The sequence below is a fragment of the Delphinus delphis genome, chromosome 6 (genome assembly GCF_949987515.2).
Source record: "Delphinus delphis chromosome 6, mDelDel1.2, whole genome shotgun sequence".
Lineage (NCBI taxonomy): Eukaryota > Metazoa > Chordata > Mammalia > Artiodactyla > Delphinidae > Delphinus > Delphinus delphis.
Window position 1 is genome coordinate 72,459,481 of NC_082688.1, and position 20,674 is coordinate 72,480,154.

Consider the following 20,674-nt stretch of genomic DNA (forward strand, 5'->3'; position numbering starts at 1 on the left):
CTGTTCCTTCATTTGTCCAGGTGCAGTCATTTACTTCTCACAGGCTGTTCTGCTATGGAATTGTTTCAGTCTTCATAGAAATGCTAAGGCTCCTGGCTGGGGCAGACGATTGCCTCGCTAGAAGGTCTCTTTACTGGTAGCAGCCTGTGGCTACCACAGTGATTAAAAAAAAAAAAATCTTGCCATCCTTATCCTTTGATTTTGGAATACTGCTCTGGGTAGTCGATCCCCAGGTACTTCTCTCCTTGCCTGGGTGCGTGCTTCTTTATTATTATTGCTTATCTGTTTCAGTCCATAACCTTACCTTAAACTCTGATTTAGATGTGTCCTGATTTCTGGTGTGGATATTTCATACTTTGTTTTTCTCCCTGCGTATAATTTATCTAGCTCCTGAGTAGTACCTGGATCCTACCTTAACTAATAATTTCCAGGAATTATTCCACTCTGGAATCTGTCCCAAGCTCTAGCCTTCACTTTAGATTACCTGTTCTTTGTTTCTTATCTTGTCTCTCAGATCTACTTGCCTCCCACAATTTCAGACCAAATATTTACCAAAACCTATGGAAAAGGCTTCTGGATTCCATAACAACACTGCTTCCCTCCTTATCGAGAAACCCTGAGCAAATATTTCTTTACCTTGTAGTTGGTCTAAATCTGACTGTCAATACAATGATACTTAAAATTAAAAAACAGGAGTACAGAAGGGTAAACGTTTGGGTTTGATGCCAGAGTCTTCTATTCTCTCTCAGCTGATTAATACAATTTTGGTTTAGATGTGGTGGGTGTGAATTGCTCTGAATCTGAAGAAATTTTATAAATCTCTGAAAAAATTGTTTTGTAATTGTGTATAGTAGTAATATTGCTGTGTGAAAACAGGTGCCAACCAAAAAGCCTAGCTTTGAAGGAAAGCTTCATAGTTGAGTTATGAGACAGCTGGAGAGCAGCAAAATAGATATGGATCCATAAGCCCTGCAGGAAAAACAACTTTAATCAGGGCCTGACATGTTGGGTGATTGTAACGAAGTCCCTTGGTATGTGTAAGCCCCGGATCAAATGGGACCAATTGACTATTGACAGGCGTTACATTAGTGCAAAACTGGATGAAAAACTGGCTATTGCCCTGCAGAGACTCCAATAATGAGAAATGAGGTTCTTGTGAAAGAAAGGGACTTGGTTTGTTTTCAAAAAACATATGTGCACTGGCCCAGGTGATACCTCTGGTGGACTGAAATTCCTCAAGGCGCAGCCTTTAGATACTGCAGTGGCATTTAGTGCTGTCTTTCCAAGCCTCTCCCTGTGACAGCCCTCTTTGACTCCTTATATTGATTCCATGGTTCTGAATACCAGTAGCTAATGCTGGCAGCCTGACCTGGGAGTAGGGAGCATCATCCTGCCTTGAGAGCCCCTCAAATGGATTTTACAAGGGAATGGTGCATACTATGCTGCTAGGTGCAGTGAAGCATGTTTCTAGCACTTTTCACAGATCATAAATTAATTTGAAATGAGCCTCTCTCCTCCCACAAAATATAATACCAGAGAAGAACTGTCATCATGTTTTTTCTGAAGCATAGCGCTTGAGGGGGGAAAAGTCATTTTCTCCTGCATTTGCTGACGGGACACATGACAGGTACCAAATGCTAGACTGTCCACAAATGCATGGCATGTGTGTCCAATTCAAAATAATTTGTAGTTTGAGGTAGATTCTCCACACCTTCAGCTCTGAACCTGAAACAGTGGAAAGAGCTGTGCATATTCCCATCCAAAGATGGGTATTACGCAAAATCACAACCAATGTCTCAGGAACCCCAAATGTCCTGCTGTTTCTGTATTGCAAATATAAGTGATTATCCTTGATAGTTATTCTGGAAAAGGTAAGAAGGAACAAGTAGGACATGCAGCCTATTTTACTATTATGTGTGGGCATTTGGTAAACAATAAAATAATGCAATATCCTTTTTAGTAATACTGCAAGGTGGAAAGCATGAAACTAATTTTTTAGAACTCAATATTCAGAGTGTTTTGTTAACTTGTGTGGAGCACCTGCTCTCTTACATACAAACAATTTACTAAATTGATTATATTAAAATTGGTTCATCTCATTAGTTTAGTTTTCTTATTTTCCTTTGCCTTAATATATAGCAGGGACCAAAGAAAGCCATATTTGATTAATTGTACTATGATTGAAAGTGATCGTATGTCAAAGAGAGTAAGAAAACATTGAAGTGAAAAAGAAGGGAGGAAGAAAAGCACAAAGGAGATGTTCTGTTAGTAGTGAGTATCTAGGAAACTCAATATAAACTGTCTTGTCACTGGTCTTTTTTCCTGCCTAGATCCTCTCCTGATTTCCAGAACTATACATCTAACTGTCCAAAGACTACTGTTCTCCTGTGTTTCATGGGTACCTCAATTCAATGTCCAAACTGAATTGCTCATTTTTCCTCCAAATATGTTCCTCCTTCCATGGTCCCTGTCTTAGGGAATGGCACCATCATTCTACCAAAGATAGAGACTCAGGAGTCATCTGAGATTATTTTGTCCATTTTCATTCTCACTTAATAGATATAAATGGCTTGTCCAGTCTTAGCTCCCAAATTCCCTACCTTTTTATAGCCAAGTCTACTGCTTTAGCAGTTCTTGCTTGGATTACTAGTTGCATGGGCTCCATGGCTTTACCCTCCATCCCACTTAAATTTAGCCTTTAGCCCGTGGCAATAGCTTTTTAAATGCAAATGTGATTACATCACTTCCTTGATTAAAATTCTTTGACAATCCTTATTGCCCACAGGATAAATTTAGCACCCCAAATTCTTCATGATCTAGTTGTGCTTGCTTCTCTAATCCTATTTCCTACCACTCTACTCTGAGGCCCTTTTACTAGATGAAGAGCAGTTTTCCATAAGTATAGTGCTGTTTCATACTCCCATGTCATTGCATGTGCTATTTTCATTGCTAGGAACACCTTTTTTTTTTTTTTTTTTTTGCGGTACGTGGGCCTCTCACTGTTGTGGCCTCTCCCGTTGTGGAGCACAGGCTCCGGACGCACAGGCTCAGTGGCCATGGCTCACGGGCCCAGCTGCTCCGTGGCATGTGGGATCTTCCCGGCCCGGGGCATGAACCTGTATCCCCTGCATCAGCAGGCGGACTCTCAACCACTGCACCACTAGGGAAGCCCTAGAAACACCTTTTTACCTTTGAAACCCAGTTTGGAATCTGGGAAGCCCTCCATGACTTCTTAGTTTGAATTATTTTCTTTCTCTAGCCCTCCTAGTGTCATGTGCATAATCCTAATATTGTATCCATTATGTTAGTTTAATTGCTGGTTTCTCTGTCTCCCTTATTTATTCTGAGCTCTTTAGGGTCAGGAACAGTGCTTTATATATTTTTGTACACCCAGTGCAGTACAGTCCCTGGTGTACGTGTTGACTCAATGTATACGTGTTGACTCAACATATGGATCCAACGATAAAAAGCAGAACTTGGCAGGATGGTGGATGAGGAGGTACCACTTTGGAGAGACGATCTCTATTGTTTTGGGGGATTTGGCAATATGTAGACATAATAGCTGAAAGAGGATTTGATCTTAAGTCAGATTTGATTTAGACTTCTGGGCATATTGATCCTAAGAAAGCCAACAGCAATTTATAATTGGAGACTACTATAACGGTGTAGAAGTAGTAACACTCATATGAAAAACTGAAGAAAGACAAATTCTCTCTCTTTCTCTCTTTCTACCTTCCTCCCTTTCTTTCTAGCTTCTTCCAAAAGAGATGTAAAATAAATATATTAGAATATATATTTTTATTTTTAAGGTGGCTATCTTAATATATATGTATATACATGTATAGATACATAATTTAAAAAACTTTTAAATGCAGTGTAATCCTTTTTGCTGAATAGTTCTGTGTTGATGTGGGTAATGATCAGAAAAAGTGAGTTTGGGGCAGGGGAGGGAGAAGGGAAGTCAAGTAATGGTAAAACCACAATATATATTTTGAGAGCTGGCCATGGGGGAGAGGAAAAAGCAGAAACAGGGCACATGGTGCTTCAGAACTTCATTCCTCTGCCTGTCAATGGGGAGAGCGGTGGATGCAAGAGTTGAAAGTGTCAGGGCTGAGTGGTGCACCGGGTTCCCACAGGCTCAGTGTGGAGATACCATGGACAGAGCTAAGGCAGCATTCCTCTGAATTAGAGAGGATACTAAGAAACTACCCTGGAGCTTCCCTGGTGGCGCAGTGGTTGAGAGTCTGCCTACCAATGCTGGGGACATGGGTTCGTGCCCTGGTCTGGGAGGATCCCACATGCTATGGAGTAGCTAAGCCTGTGTGAGCCATGGCTCCTGAGCCTGCGTGTCTGGAGCCCAGAAACTACCCTGGGTACAGTGGGAACATCTCTTTTTGATCATACCGAACTAATTATGAATGTGAGAATTAACAAAAGCTTTTTTTCTAGTTCAGTTATCCTCTGCTCTTACTCTGGAGCTTTAGCAGTGGTGAGAATCTGCAGTCAACATGTTAGATATCCATTCCACTCTGAGCCCAACCTCCTGGGCTCTCTCTTAAATTGGAGAGAATGCATTTAGGGAAGAAAATGTAGCCAATGACTTCTGCAATGGGGAGTTCATAAAAAGCTGGCTAATACTGCTGGGAATTTGAAGGCATATATGGACTAAGTAAAGTGATGAGTAGGTTATTCCTTGTGGGGTACTTCTCACTTTGGTGTGTAAACATAAGTTGTTATATTTATTGTTTTCACAATGTGACAAAAAGCATTGCATGTGCTCCAAGAAGGAAAAATAACTAGTTCCTGTATTCTAAGCACTAGTCCAGACACTTTAATTTACTTCTCCTAACCACAGTCTAGTACAGGTTTATCATCCTAATTTGACCATAGAAGAAGGTGGACTTCCCAGCTAGTAAGTGGCAGAGCTGTGTTCAACCCTGGGTCTGGCTGACTCAGATCCTGTTCACATTCTTTTCTCCCCACTGCCTTCCTTGCCAGCACATCTTGGCTGGCAGCAGGAGAGTCAAACCTGACAGGAACCATGAAAAGCTTGGAGTTCTCAGCCTGCTAGGCAAGCAGCAGTGCCATAGAGGTAAGTCACTGTGAGTCCTGTCATTTATTTCTGTCTACTTTAAGTCTCTTATCTGTAGGGCAAAAAGCATTTACAAAGCTTTCAGAAAAATGCTTTGTGATTACCAGTACTAGGCGAGCAATGGCTTGCCTGTTTTCCACAGATAGCTGCAAAATATGTCTTTTAGGGAGAATTATCTGCTTTCTTCCACTTAGATTCATATATAAACACACTGACGAAAAAAATGTTTTGGAAATCCCATAGTCCTAGGTGTGAACAGATACTTTCTATTCCAGGTTGCGTTGAATCAGATGGAAAAAAAAAAAACCTTGAAAAGCAAAAAGGTAAAGTAACTATTCAGTTGTAAATAGACAAACAAGAATTGTTACCTCTTGGTAACAAATGCCCGTTCTGTGGTAATTCCTGTTAAATCTAGAAATTCCAAGATGTAATTCTACTGGTATGAAATATCAGGTGTTCCCTACCAAAGTGCCAGATTTTTTTGAGGGGGAGTTTGAGAAAATAATTAGGAAAGGGCTATTAGTTCTTTCTCACTTAAAGCATACCCAGCCCTCTGGGTAGGGTCTACTTTGATGATATTTTTGTCTTTGAAGAAAGAAAGAGGATGTTAGAATTGTCATCCCCATTGGCCTGACAGGAGCTTAATCTTCATTGTCCTTTGTACTTTCTCCATGTAGACTTCAGCTATGGGAATAATTCTTAACAAATTGCACAGCTGACCTTTGTAAGCAGGCCCCTTCCGCGTGATTAGAAGATTTAGAATTGCATGAGATTGTGACAATTCATGAAGCCCTGTACACCTTAGACCCCTTGCTCTAACATATCTTGTTGGAAGCACAGACCCAAAGATCCTTGCTGATCCCCAGGTGGACCTTTGGAGCCTTCGGGCCTGGAGCCCAGGTCTTGCTGCAGCTGCTATGCTTATTCTCCTCCTGCTCAAGACAGGGAATTCCCGATGGAGGAAATTCTTAGTGCTCCATAAAGAGCCAGTTTTTGTATAGTCTCACTGAAAAGAATGAACATAACCTTTAAAGGCTTGAGAATGTGTTATTCTGAGTCTTTTTTTTTTTAATATTCAAAGGCTACTGATTCTATTTGAGATGTCTCTTCCTCGCAAGGTACAACATCCTGGCTGGAAAGGGCTTTAATAAGCCAGACATGGTAGGGTGATTGCTTTGCTCCACTTTGCTTTGCTGTTAAAACATTAAGTGTAATCTGATGTGTCAATAGAGCCACCTCGGGTACTCAGAATCATTTTAATTCCTCTTACCGTCAAAACATAGTGTCAATACTGGCATGAATTGGCATTAAAAATATTTGCGAAATCACCTGGAGAACAGCACTTTTTACTGATAGGAGGTCTCTTTAAAAGCAGTCTCTGTCAAAGATTCAATTTGAACTCTTTCTTGGCTTTGAATTTTACAGAGCAGCTTTTTTTTCAACTTGACCTGCTTTGCATCATTCAAACCTATCAGTGGAGGAAAGAAGGTTTTCCTTTTTATCTGACCCTATGGGAGATGTTGTACATTCCCAGTGTGTGCTCTGTAATGGATGTGCAAGATGACACACAAGTGGATGACATCACTCACGGTGGGTGATTAACTACTTCCCTGGGACTCACGAAATGCACTCAAAAGACAATGGGAAGGAGGAGTGATGATTAGAACTTTCTTATATACCTCACCTGGGTGCATGTTTTTACCACTCTAGATAGATTTTAATTTTGGGGAAATATGAACGTACAAAATGGAAGAATATAAATATAAAAACCTTAGATTTGTTTTGGAGAAATATAAACTTATAAATATACATATATTTGTAACATATTTCATGTGTTTTATAATTTATAACATGGGATATATAATATATAAATGTATGTATGTGTGACATATAAAACATATGCGTTATGTGAGTATATTCACTTTATATCATATATATAGTGTTCTAGATCCCCAAGCAAATAAAAAAACCAGGAAAGAAATACTTTATTTTTTTGCTAAGTGTCATATTCTTTGCTAAGTGGCAAATATAGATCATCTATGTGATTTTTATAAGTATATTGTAATATTTGGAGAGTTGAAGTGATCCTCAAGCATTATTTACCCAATAATTCATTTGTTAACACGTATTGACATTTGGCAAACACACATGTTGTTTATTTTCTTGCTTTGCAAAGTCTTTGGGGGATAAATGACCTGTTGAACTGAAAAGTGAACATCCTTGAATTTCAACCTTTGAAAGCAATAGAATCTATTGACAGGAATGACTAGATTTTCTTTGTTGTTTGAAATCTAAAAGCTGGTCATTCCTTTTCTATTTTCCTAATGTTAGCAGGGGTGTGTGTGAGCACGCGCGTGTGTGTGTGTGTGTGTGTGTGTGTGTGTGTGCTGGCAGCAGATCACTCAGTTGACCTTTTTCATAATCAACTACAATAAGTAAGGTGTGCATGTATGTGTGTGTGCTTGCACTTCTGGTGTGATGGACAGTTTGCTTAAATATATGGGAAAAGTTAATCCCTCTGCCCCTGACCTTTGGCACAGGAACCTTGTGCTTCCAGTAGAAAGTGTAGTAAATGCCAAGTCCTTTGGGCAGAGGATGTTTGCATTAATGTTTTCTACACTGGAGCCTGAGCCATAGATTTTCTGTCAGGCATCCTTTCCACTGCTGATATGGAGTAAGTTGAGCTGTATACAGAATATAGTGCCTGATGCCATCTGTTTGACACCCCAAATATTTTAACCCCAGCCAGTGTATTAAAGGAGAAAGCCTCCCACTCTCTATCGTGCATGTAATTACCATGTAGTATGGGAGGTAGAAAAAGTCATGCAGTTTAATATGATTGTCAAAGGGTCAGTTGTCATGTTAATTATCAGGATCTGAGTGATTATAATATGACACGAAGAGGGAGGAGGATGTGTATAGTACATACTAACCTTGTAAATACAGTTAACTCTTGATCTTCTTGGAAATCTAGGGTTGTGATACTAGCACAACACAGGCATACAACTCTGCATATGCCAGTCTCTCTGTCTGAAATGTTTGGGGAATACAGGTTGCAAACTGAGTGAAGCAGCTTTGGAGGAAAGACCCCGCTTTAGGAGATTAAAAAGTTGTGCAGTGTGGCAACTGGATTTAGCAGTTTAGAAGTAATCCTTGACGCCTCTGTCTCCACATTGCTTCCTCCAAAGAGATGTAAGTCCCGTTGATTCTAACACTTAAATATCATCCAAATCTATCCCTTCCTCTCTATTTGCATTTTCATTGTCTGTCTTAGGTTCCCCTCATTTCTTGCCTAGATTATTTGCCAGATTACTAGAAGCTGCCCAGCTTCCAGTTTTAGGTTCTCTAATCCATTCTTCAGTGTGATTTTTTAAAAAAATGCAAATCTACCAAGTCCCTCTGAACTGAGTGTTATTCTCAGATACCCCATGCTCCCCTGTGCCCCTGCTGTCATTCTATATATTGCTCTCTCTACATTTCCTACGTTTGTGCCTGTATGTCATCCTTTAAACCCCAGGATACATACCACCCCCTCACTGTAAGCCTTTACTGGTCTGATTTAAGAGTCCTTCTTTGGGCTCCGTTGGTGTCATGTGCTTGTTTTGGTTATAGTTCTTTTCCTGATTTATTAGAGTTGTCTTTTGGTAGTTGTCTTTACAGCTCCTGCCTTCTAGAACATAAGGACTTGAGGGCAGGGACCATTATATTTTGTTTTGTATCCCAGAGCCTGGCATAGAGTAAGTGCTAAATGAGAGTTTCTTCAATAAGATAATAAAAGGACATGACTTTTAGATAATAGAATAATATATGACAAGTAATAGTCCTGGTAGATGGTCAGTAAAAGAGTGTTTATGTAGGAGGTGGTTGGTGACACACATTTGTTCTAACAGATCTCCTCCCTGAACCTCTCTCACTGCTCACCTGTACCAATCTTGACATGATCACTCTCAAATGACTAGGAATAAATAGTCTAAATCCTTGCATGCCACCTCTTGATTTAATTATAATCTTTGGTATTGGGAAGGGAAGGCTCTTCTTCCTTCCTCCTCTGGTTTCTTATACTTCCCCTTGGAGCAAGAAAGAGTTGCTGATTGATGAGTTTGGGAGTGGAATTAAGCATGCATAGTTCATCTCCTTGCCCTCCTTTTTCTTCTGGAGCATAGCTATACCAGGGGCATGCATTCTATTTTGCTACTCTTTGTCCTAAAGCCTGTGGTGGTCTGATGCTGCCTGTGACTGGATGGGCAAAAGTGTCTAAATCTGATGTCCAATAATAGGAATCCCAATTTGTTAAATATATAAACCACATTCTTCAGTAATAGATTTATCAATATAAAAGATATGTTGCTATCCCAACTGTCAGACTCTTTTGTTCTATTTTGTATTTGTTTCACATCTCAGGTGGAGGACTTATTTATTTATTTATTTATTGGCTGAGTTGGGTGTTCGTTGCTGTGTGTGGGCTTTCTCTGGTTGAGGTGCGCGGGCTTCTCACTGCAGTGGCTTCTCTTGTTGCGGAGCTCGGGCTCTAGGCGCACGGGCTTCAATACTTGTGGCTCGCGGGCTCTAGAGCGCAGGCTCAGTGGTTGTGGCGCACGGGCTTTGTTGTTCCGCGGCATGTGGGATCTTCCCGGACCAGGGCTTGAACCCTTGCCCCCTGCACTGGCAGGTGGATTCTTAACCACTGCGCCACCAGGGAAGCCCTGGAGGACTGTTTTTATTGGGTAAACTCATAGCTCAACACATAGAATTTGAGAGCTAGAAAGAATCTTAGCTCTACTCGAAATATATATTAAACTTTGAGAAGTTCATTTCTGCTTACTAAAGAACAGTGATTCACTTAAAGTTATGTAGAGTCAGCCATCATTGTAAAAATTAATTAGACTCATTTCTGAACAGTTATCATTTTGAGATGTCAGCCGTGGTAGCATTTAAGAGCAAGACTGAAACAAGGAAGCCACAGCCAGGTAAGCAGAAAGGTTAGTACTAGCCATGAGTGGTTGAATGCAGAAGTAAAGAATGAGGATGTCTGTGTGTGTGGGAAGGGTAAGGTGAGAACAAACATGGAGATAAAGTAGGTTGTGGAGGTCAATAATCCAACAAAGAAAACTTAGCTGTTCAGAAATCCAGTGGAGGATCTTGGACAAAAGGCTGTACCAGTATCAAGAAGCATAGAACTTTAGGATTGGAAGATAACATATGTCATCGAGTCTATCCACACATTCATTATTTAAGTCATGCCCCCAATATTATCACTCTACAATATCAGTTCCATGTAGTATCTGTCTATTTCCAGAGACAAAACCCTCACTGTGTATTAACTTATTGCATCTTCACTATGTCCATTCTGTCTTTGGATCTCTATAACTGTTCTGCTTTGAGTGAAATCTATTTCTCTTAATTCATCTCTTATGAACTTTGTTATAACTAATGTAGAGGATTTTATTGTTGAAAGGGACATGGAATAATCTTTTCTTCTGCCATAGTTCCTAGAAGGAGAAATACTCTCCTAAATATAGATGGCATGGTTTTATTGTCCCATAGTAGGGGTGGCCTTAAAAGGGAATAGGTTCTGGTATCTGCCTCTTGATGGAAAAATATGGCTCCGTATTTACTGGGTTAAGATCATTGTCTTTGGCAGACATTCACCAGTTTGCTTGGTTAATATCAATGAACAGATTAAGTCCTTCAGTCATCTGGGGGTTACTTTTGCAGTTAACTCATCCTGGCAAGTGCCATGGTGTGTATTTTGTTTAGAGCCAGCTGTTCTCTTGGAGTATAATGGAGCCATTCCTGCCACAGTAGGTGACTGATAATACATATGAGAAAGTATATCAGACCAAAATAAAAATGTCCATCTATCTCATGGTCTTGGTGGATACTCCTGAGACTGTATCAAGCACTTTTTAAATGCTTGGCTCGAACAGCCCAAAGCTGAGAAAAATTCTTGCAAAAACATTTAACAGATATGCTCTTTCTATCTGCTATGATGGAAAACTGGAATGGCCTTTCATTCCAGAGGGAATAACTGGTTAAATGACTCTGGGCTTCCCTGGTGGCACAGTGGTTGAGAGTCCGCCTGCCGATGCAGGGGACGCAGGTTCGTGCCCCGGTCCAGGAGGATCCCACATGCCACGGAGCGGTTGGGCCCGTGAGCCATGGCCGCTGGGCCTGTGCGTCCGGAGCCTGTGCTCCGCGGTGGGAGAGGCCACAGCAGTGAGAGGCCCGCATACCGCAAAAAAAAAAAAAAAAAAAAAAGAGACTCAATATATATATTTTTTCTTTTCACACAGAGCAAGCTTTTTCTTTTTTGTTACCCTGATAAAATTATAATCTATCAAGAAAAGTTACCATCATCACAAATTCTGATCATCTGTATTACAACCAGTGATGAGAAAGTAATGGCTAAGGACAAAGTTAAAAGATTTGTCTCAAATTATTAACACCACAACTGCATTTTAATGCATTTTAATGCATTTAATGCATTTTAATTTCATACAAATATGAAATGACAATTACTTGGCAATCATTTGTAAGTTCTAAATTGTACCAAATAGTACATGTTCTTAAATACACTGAAGAAACAGGAAAGAATTCTATTAGTAAGTGCCTCTATCTACATGCCGGCCAATATCTCTTCTTTCCCATCATGTTACAATGTATCTAGAAAATCTCCATTGTAACTTCTAGACACGTATCTCTCTATGTGATTGAGTATTTTTCATTTCTCACATATTTGTTTTATTTTATACATGGACTTGCCTTGTCAGATAACTGCATTTATGTGAAAATTATATTTGCATATACATACACATGTGTACATACACATACACACCCAAATTTTCAAAGGGTTTCAAATAATTTAGGAAACATGGATGCAGTTAGCATAGGTCAGTTAAAGTAATGAGATTGAAAGTATTCGATGAGGAACAATAATTGTACCAGAAAGATGGGATAAGATATTTTAATATTCTGATAGTCCAGCAGCCTGAGCAGAAAGGATGATGTTTTGCATCGTTCTGTAGTTCTCACTGATAAAAAAGAAGTAAAATACTCCAATAAAGATGTTAAAAAAAAAAAAAAAAGAAAAGACAAAAATGTCCTGACCCTTAGTTGACACAGGTATTCATTGAGTTGTATCTTATAGAAAGACATTGATATTGTGATTAAAAAGAGTCCTACCATCCTGAGGAGAAGATCTAAGTACAGAGTGTATAGAAACATACATCTATTTCATTTATAGTCTCTGGTAAAAGTCAAAGCACTGAGCTGGCAACATGCACGTGTTGAATACTTTCATGAGGGTAACATGAAACTTCCCTGAGAGGTCAAACAAGGAGGACCCAGTAACTTAGCGAACTAGGGAAGCACCTTCTGTTTCCGTTTGCCTTAATGTGTTTTTACTCTCCTGACACCCAGTCAAATTCTCTTCCTTTCTACACGTTGAAACCTATTCCCGGGGGACATTTGACAATTACCTGAGTCTGTATTTCTGGATTCTGTGGTACTTGCATTTTAAGGTTTACCTCCAATATGAAAAGAGAGGATTTTACCTTTGTTGTTCAGTCTTGGAGGAAGAGGAAGTGATTCATCTGGGGTCAGGGTGAGAAGCCTTCCCGATGGCTGCCTGTTAAGACTCAATATTTTTAATAGGAAGGATAGTAGCCATACTATCTTCTTATTTCAAAAGAAATGTAGATTTTGTTCATCTCATCCAATCTCTTTAAATGTATCTGCCTTACCTACTCAAACAAATGGTGGTGGCATGCAAAATTGCAGCCATGTTTTAGGTTCTACAACTTTGATGTTCATCTCTGCTATCTCCTTGTCATAATTTATGACAGATTTCTTTTTCTTGCTCTCATCCTTTCTGTATTACTGATCCATTTGGGGGCTGTGTTGGGCCTCATTCTTCTATCCGGTTTTGTACAAGTTTTTGCTTTAGCTCTCTGACTCCAGGATCATTCTGGTATTTGGCCTCTGGTTCTCTGGATTAGAATCACCACTTATAAGGCACATGTCCATTTACTGCCCTTGCCAGAGAGAAGAATATGACAGATATGACCTGAATCTATTACAGAATGCCAACACTCCTGGCTTGGGAATTCTTCACTTCTTACCAAATGCATTCTTGAAAGGAGTGATATGTAGGGATGTTGTATAAGGATTATACTATTATGTACTTCTATTATTTATTATACTACTATATATGTATTACTTTCATTTCCCTTAGATTATATTAAACCGTTAGGTGTCTCTACTTGGATTAGTTATCTTAGCCTCTTACAAAGACACCTTGAAGGAGTTATGCTTTGAGGTTATGCCCTCAGTTGTGACTGAGGCCAGCTATAAGAAACAACTTATTTTGGACTTGTTTTGAAAAACATTGAAGAACTTGTCCATTACATCACTTATTATCTCATGTATAAAGCTTCAGAAATACATGTCTTTCAGAATTTAACAGAGGAAAATGTCATCTCTTTCCATGAATGTTTTCCCCTTTATATAATGAGAAATTCACATTTCCAATAATGTAACTCAATATATTCTCATTTATTTGCTCAGGGCAAAATGTAATGGTTAAATATAGCATTTAATACTTCAGTTAGTACAAATACATTTTTCCTTTATCTGAGTTTTCTATTTGTATTTTATTGTTTTGTGTATATATGTGTGTTTGTATGCCAATAATCTCATATCTATTTTTGAAAGAGTCAATATTATATAGACTTATAATATCTTCACTGAACAACTGTCTTTCTTACTTGGGAAAGCTGTGGTAAGGTCTTTAGGGACCTACTTCTGGAATTTCTACAGCATCCTTAAGGGATTCCATGTATCAGCCCTATTCTGAATCCTTGGATACTTACAAAAACACATGGCATGCCACTAGATGCTATAAATCACGTCTAAACTAAACCAAACCAAAACCAGTCACCTTCCTCAGTTGTCTTGCCATATTGTTGAGGAAGTATCTTCTGTAAAGAGTGGGACTTTAGGACAAATAATGAGTTTACAGAGACTGTCAGAGGCTAGCAAAGGTACACATTGGGCAACCAGAGAAGGTCTGGATTCCACTTCATCTGGGATCCAAGATATGGATAGATCTGAATACATGATGTGGAGATTTGAGGGCAATGATGTGCTGATAAACTAGCTACCCCTCCCCCTTCTGCCAAGTTACGATTTGTAGTGTTTTCTGATTTCCATGATATAAATACTTCTTCCAACATGGCCAATTTCAAGCTATTTATGATTTAACAACTGGCTTGAAAAAAATTCCTAAATATTTAAAAATTTTCTGTGATGAGCCTGTTTGAGCTAGATCTTGCATACCACTGGAAAAAGTCTTTACAGCATGTGATATTATGAGCAAAGGCTCAGATTTGTGAGGTCCCGTTAAGGGACAGAAAACAGTCCCAACTGGCTGCATCAGGAGGTTCATGTCGGGAGATGATGATGACAAGATTCAAGAGATAAGTTGAGGCAGAGTTTGGAGAGTATTCAGTTGGACATACTGTACCAACTGTGGGGCGCTCTTGAGTTTTTTGAAATAGATAAGTGACAGTATAAAATTAATATTTCAGGAGGGTTGACCTGTTATTAGTTATATGTTGGGTAGTTTTAGGGGAGTAGACGGGAGCAGAGAAGGTAGTAATGATTTTTGAAAAGCTGTAGGTGTGAAGTGATAAAGAACTAGATTTAGAGGAGAAACAGGTAGTGTGAGAAGGAAGGGATGGTGGAAGGCAGGACAGTGGAGGCAGTGAGGACAGTATATCTCTGTTCCACATAGAATCCGCTGGGTTAGTTTGAAAGCTTGTACTGCAACCAACTCAGGGTTCATTTAGTCATTTGTTTGGGGATTGATATTAGCTGTTACTGAAACCTTCACTAGGGCTGTGGTGAGAACACCTGTACATCATCTTTCCATGTGGTTGCTTGGCTTCATTACAGCATAATGGCTGGGTTCCAAAAGCAAGCATCCCAAGAAATGGCAAGGTAAAAACCACATTGTTTTCTATGACCAACCGTTAAAAGTCATGTGAAGGTCCTTTTGCTACACTCTGTTCAGTCAGTCACAAAAGCCCATCCAGTTTCAAAAGGAAGGGAAATAAGAGTCCATCTCTTGATGGGGAAATAGCAAATTTCTGAAAGACCATATGAGAGTGGAACAAAAGGGTTTCCTAATAGGTGATTGCTATTATTAAATGGGTTTAAATGTCTCCAAGCAAACTAGTTTCCTTCAAAACCTGATGAATATTTTCAGTAAATGCCTGGTGTGGGTTAAGTAACAACCAGGAAATAGTAGTTATATAGCTCTTGTCAAGTGAATGGTATGATTAATGTGTAGTACTATTGCATGAGATGGAAGATAATAGCATTCTCTGAGAAGGGAGAACAAGGTCTTACTTGTATGATGAGCTTGTTTTTGGATTAATTAACTGGGGAAAAGTAACATAATAAATTGCAAACTTATTGAAAGTGTATCATGCAATAGATTCAGTAAATCATCTTTATCCATTATCTCATTTAATCCTCACAAATAAATCTAAGAGGTAAGTATTATTAGCCCCATTCACAAAGGATAAAACTGAGGTTCAGAGAAGTGAGTTAATTTGCCTGGGGTCACACTGTTAAATAATGAAAGCTGGATTCAATCCCAGGCCTGTATTCTTAACTGTTACATTCTACTTCCTCTCTGTGAAGTTGGGAGAAAACTGGAATAGAAATAGAGTCTTCATTTTGACTGCAAAGAAATATGTCTAGGAGTGGGATTAATGCTGTACATGAAATGATACTTTAAATGTGGAGGTGGACTGGGATTCAGAAAGTGATGGAGTTAGGCATGTGCCCTGAAAACTCTGCAGTCCCTTGAATTAAAATGCGGGTCTCAAGTTAGGATAGGAATGAGGTAAGGCCAGAGAACCTTGACACGTGCTTGCACAGGAGTATAACCATTTTCACACATTTGTTTAGCACAAACAATATTAGATGTTAAATATATGTTTATATATCTACTTCACCCACTAGGCTCTGAGCTCTTGGCAACATGCATATAACACTTAGTAGGTAGTCAATATATGTCTGTAAAATTAAATAGAAAGGAATTGCACTTTATTCTTCTTTTGCTCTATAATTTATTTACATTTTGTTTTCTCTAATTTTTGTTTGTAAAGTTTCTTCAAAATTTTAGTGTGTTTTAGTGATTCTAAGTGAACCCAAAGTATGAGATCTCTCTGTTTTATCATTCTTAGTCCAGTGCATAAAAGAAAGAAAACCATGCCTTATCATTTTAGTCCAGTGCATAAAAGAAAGAAAAGCACGTCCTTGAATGCCCCTTTCCTGGTTGCAATAATCCTGATGCAGAACGCTAAGAGGAAGGTGAATCACAGGAGAATGGAGGCAATAGTCTCTTACGGTCCCTAGAGAGAGTCATAATCCTTGTCCACAATCCTATATAGATATCATTCACCTGGACAGTTAGAAAACTGTTAAAAACTTTATGACTTTATGTTCTTTAAAGTAACCAATTTATCATCTTGTTGTGAAATTTTATTTGTTCTGACATTTTGACATTTATGTGATTAACCTCTCTGGTAATGGTTGAAATTAAACATAGACTAAAAGGACTCAGGCCGAACAAGGATGGGTGTCCTCTAATTTTCCTGGAGATTAATCTCTTCCTCTCAAATATATAAAAGTAAACTTTTTCTTGGTTTGATTTTGCCTCCCAAAGTCTTTTCTAAGTTATAATTAGAGATGAAAATTAAGATATCAATGAAAAAATACACTCTGATTTATCACTTCTGACAGAGGAGGTTTTTCCCCCAGGCTGCCTCCCAGTTCCTTATTTTAAAGGAATCAGCAGGTGAGGGTGACTGTTTCTCAACTAGTGGCAGCTTGGGAGAGAAGAATTATATTCAGGAAAATATGTGAGATTAAAGCACATCAGAAAAGAGGCATCATATCAAATCAAGATATTACTCAAGTCAGCTCACTACCCAGTTTCAAGGTTGGAGTTTTAACACCTTATGCTTCTTATAGACAGATGACATAAACCTCCTAATAAGATTTCACTTAAAGATGGCACCTTCCTTTGAGAAAACACAGTGACTAGCATTTAATGAGCATTTACAAGCCAAGTGCCTGATAGACTATGTGTTTATACAACTTTTAATCCTCACAAGTCTCTTGTGTAGGTATTATTATATCTACTTTGTTGAGGAGGAAATTGAGGCTGAGAGAGGTTCAATGCCTCGCCCAGAGACGTGTAAAACATAAATAGAAGAACCATAAATGTAATGTGGGTATCCTAAACTAATGCTTCTCAAACTTTTTCTTTCTTTCGTCCCAAAAGATTCTAATGCCCTCATGCCCGCATCTCTTTCTCTGCTTAGTTATGAAATACTACTCTTTATTTCTATCATCCTAGAGGATTGTTTCTGGCCAGCTTTCTTCCTCCCTCCCAACTTTCCTTCCTTCCTTCCTTCCTTCCTTCCTTCCTTCCTTCCTTCTCTCCCTCCCTCCCTTCCCTCCTCCCTCAGTCCCTCCTCATTTTCTTTCTTATCAGGAAACCAATAATTTTTCTTTCAATTTTCAAAATTGAAAAATATATTTTACCCATATTTTATTAAATCTATGATGGCATTGACTGAAAGACACAAAATTGGACTGTGTTCTACTAAGGAAAAAAAAAATGCTATCAACTAAATTATGACATAATGCCTTAAAGATGGTCCTGCGTGGCGCATGATTCATTTACATCAGCCACTCATTGTCTTTCATCAATGTCAAGGGATTTAGCAGTTTATTTTGTTTTCAGTTCCTCTGCTTGGCAAGGGATAGCTAATCCCTTTTGTATGTATCTTAATAACAAAACCCAATACAACCTCATCTACTTCTGGGTATTTTCTTTTCTTAGGTCTATAAACGCATGGTTATTATTTGTAAGAAAATATGGGGCTCTAGTCATTCCTGATATGTTGAATATTTGCTTCACTAAATCAAATTTATTCCCCACTGCTCTATTTCTGTATGTTTCTGTGTATGTAATAACTTCTGCTTCAGTGCTGAATCATCGTGTAATCCTATAGGAGACATTTTAAGTGGCAGTTAAACTGAACACTTGTAGCACCAAAAATACTCAAAACTCAATGGAAACGATGACAATCTGAATAAATTTAATCAAGGCAGTGACAACCACATCAAAACTGTCATCTGGCCAGCAGTGGCTACAACATGCCACTGAGACTCAATTTCAGAGATATTAAAAGGTGAAAAACTGTACTTAGAATCAGTGAAATAAAGAAATATTGAATATGCTTTTTGTTAGCCTCTGTTTTCTGCTTCTCAGATCCTGATCAGGTCCCAGCTCTTTTATTCTTGAGGCATCGCTTCTCCCATACTTCTCATCCTGCAGAAAAATATTGTTGTGCACTGTGCCTCTCTCCACTATGATAGATTCCTTCCTCTACTCTAGGCAGTATTTTATCATTTACTCCAAGGCCTGTTATAAATGTTCAGAAAATTAAATTTTTCTTTTTCCTCTTAGGGAGGAAAAAAAACCCAACTACATTTCCAACTTGGGGCAGTGTATGTTCCCCATTTCCATTGTACCATGGTGATATGTAACCCTTTGCTGATAGACGCGGTGAGCATAAAGGGATTTAATTCACATTTAACTCTGCACTAAACTTTTAAAAGAACTGTATAATTTGTATGTAAGAATTATTTTCCATTGTTAAATATTTTGGAAACATTTTGTATGTAACTAATGAACACTTCCTTTGTGCTATGAGAAAAGTACCTATAAAGTAGTTGAGTTTTGATTTTTATTACACATTAATTTTTTCTTTTTTCCTGTATTCTTCATAATTTTTTCAGTTTCTTGAAATGTAATTGTAACACCTGCTTACTGTACTAATCCAAACAATATATAGTCAAAAGTGAAATTGATAGTTTCTTACTTTCTCTTTCTAATCCCATTCTCTAATGTAACCACTGTAATCTATTTCCTTTATTAATAGTAACACATATATATCTGTGTGTATATATATATATATGAAACATGGGTCCCTAACATGGAGCTGCTATTCTTGCTTAATAGAATATTGTGGGGTTATTTCTAAGTTAATGCATAATGATCTACATTGTTCTTTTAATAGCTGCTTAGTGTTTCGTAGTATTAATATATCATGATTTAGGCAAACATTTCCCTGCATATGGGCATTCTAGTTGCTTATGGGGATTGTTATAAACCTTTTAGAGTTATTTTTGGGTAAGGATTTGAGGATATTAGACATTGCTGATTTTTTTCTTTTTCTTTTTTTTCCCCCATCAGCTAGAATCCCAGAAATGAAAATACTCAGGGTATATACATATTAAAATTTTAATATCACTATTTAAATTTGTCACAGTATAAAAATATACTTTAACCAGTAATCAATGAGTGTGCAAGTTCTTCTAGGTTTTCATTAGAATGGAATGTTATAGGATTTTTACATTGTCATCCAACAGGCAAAATTTGGTATCTTGTTTTAATTTGCATATTTCACCACTATTGAGGTGGTATATTTTCATTGTTTATTAATCATTTGAATTTCCTCTTTTGTGATTTGCCTACTCCTATCTTTGATCCATTTCATTTATTTATTTATTTAATAAGCAGCTCTTTATTGAAGACATGACCAAAATATCACCAGCATTTAGAGTAGGTGGAAACTTGTCACATTTCTGCTTTGGGACAAGGGATGAATTAACGACTATCCAACACTAATTTGCTTGAGTCTCTAATTAGATAGTGCCATATCATTAACTGATGGTAACGAATTGGTATTTTGACCCATTTTAGATTGTGTTTTTCTTAATGATTTGAAACAACTCTTTACATTCTTAATAACAAACGTGGAATGCTTACTATTTCAATTGACTTTGACTCTGAGTCCTTTATAAGTGTTAACACAATAATTACTTTGCACGACAACCTTATGAAGTAGGCACAATTTATAGGTAAGAAAACTAGGGCAGAGAAAGGTTAAATATGTGTTCTAGGTCACATAGCTAGTGAGTAGCAGAGCTGGTATTCAAATGAAGGCCAGTGCTATATGAAGTCATGTTCCAACCCCTGAACTATGGGATGCTCAGCCAGAAGGGTAGATCACCGTGTGCTGAGCACAGAGATATGCTATTGCCGGGTTCATAGGAGTTGGTGGCATGCATTTTTCAGAGCATTTGGGAAAACATATTTTTGTCTAAAGTAGGTAAAAATTATACTTCTCATCAAGAAAAATAAAAACTATACCATTTCAAAGTAGAATCTTGATGGTATATATTGTTGTTGAAAGTGAACAGTGGGAGATACTGAGAAAGCTGATAAGGCAGAAACTGAACACTGAAAGCAAAGGAGCAGAGGGGAGATTTTCTTAGTCACACCAGGCATTAAATGTCATAAATTCTTTTTCTTTTTTTGTGGTATGCGGGCCTCTCACTGTTGGGGCCTCTCCCGTTACGGAGCACAGGCTCCAGATGCGCAGGCCCAGTGGCCATGGCTCACGAGCCCAGCCACTCCGCAGCATGTGGGAT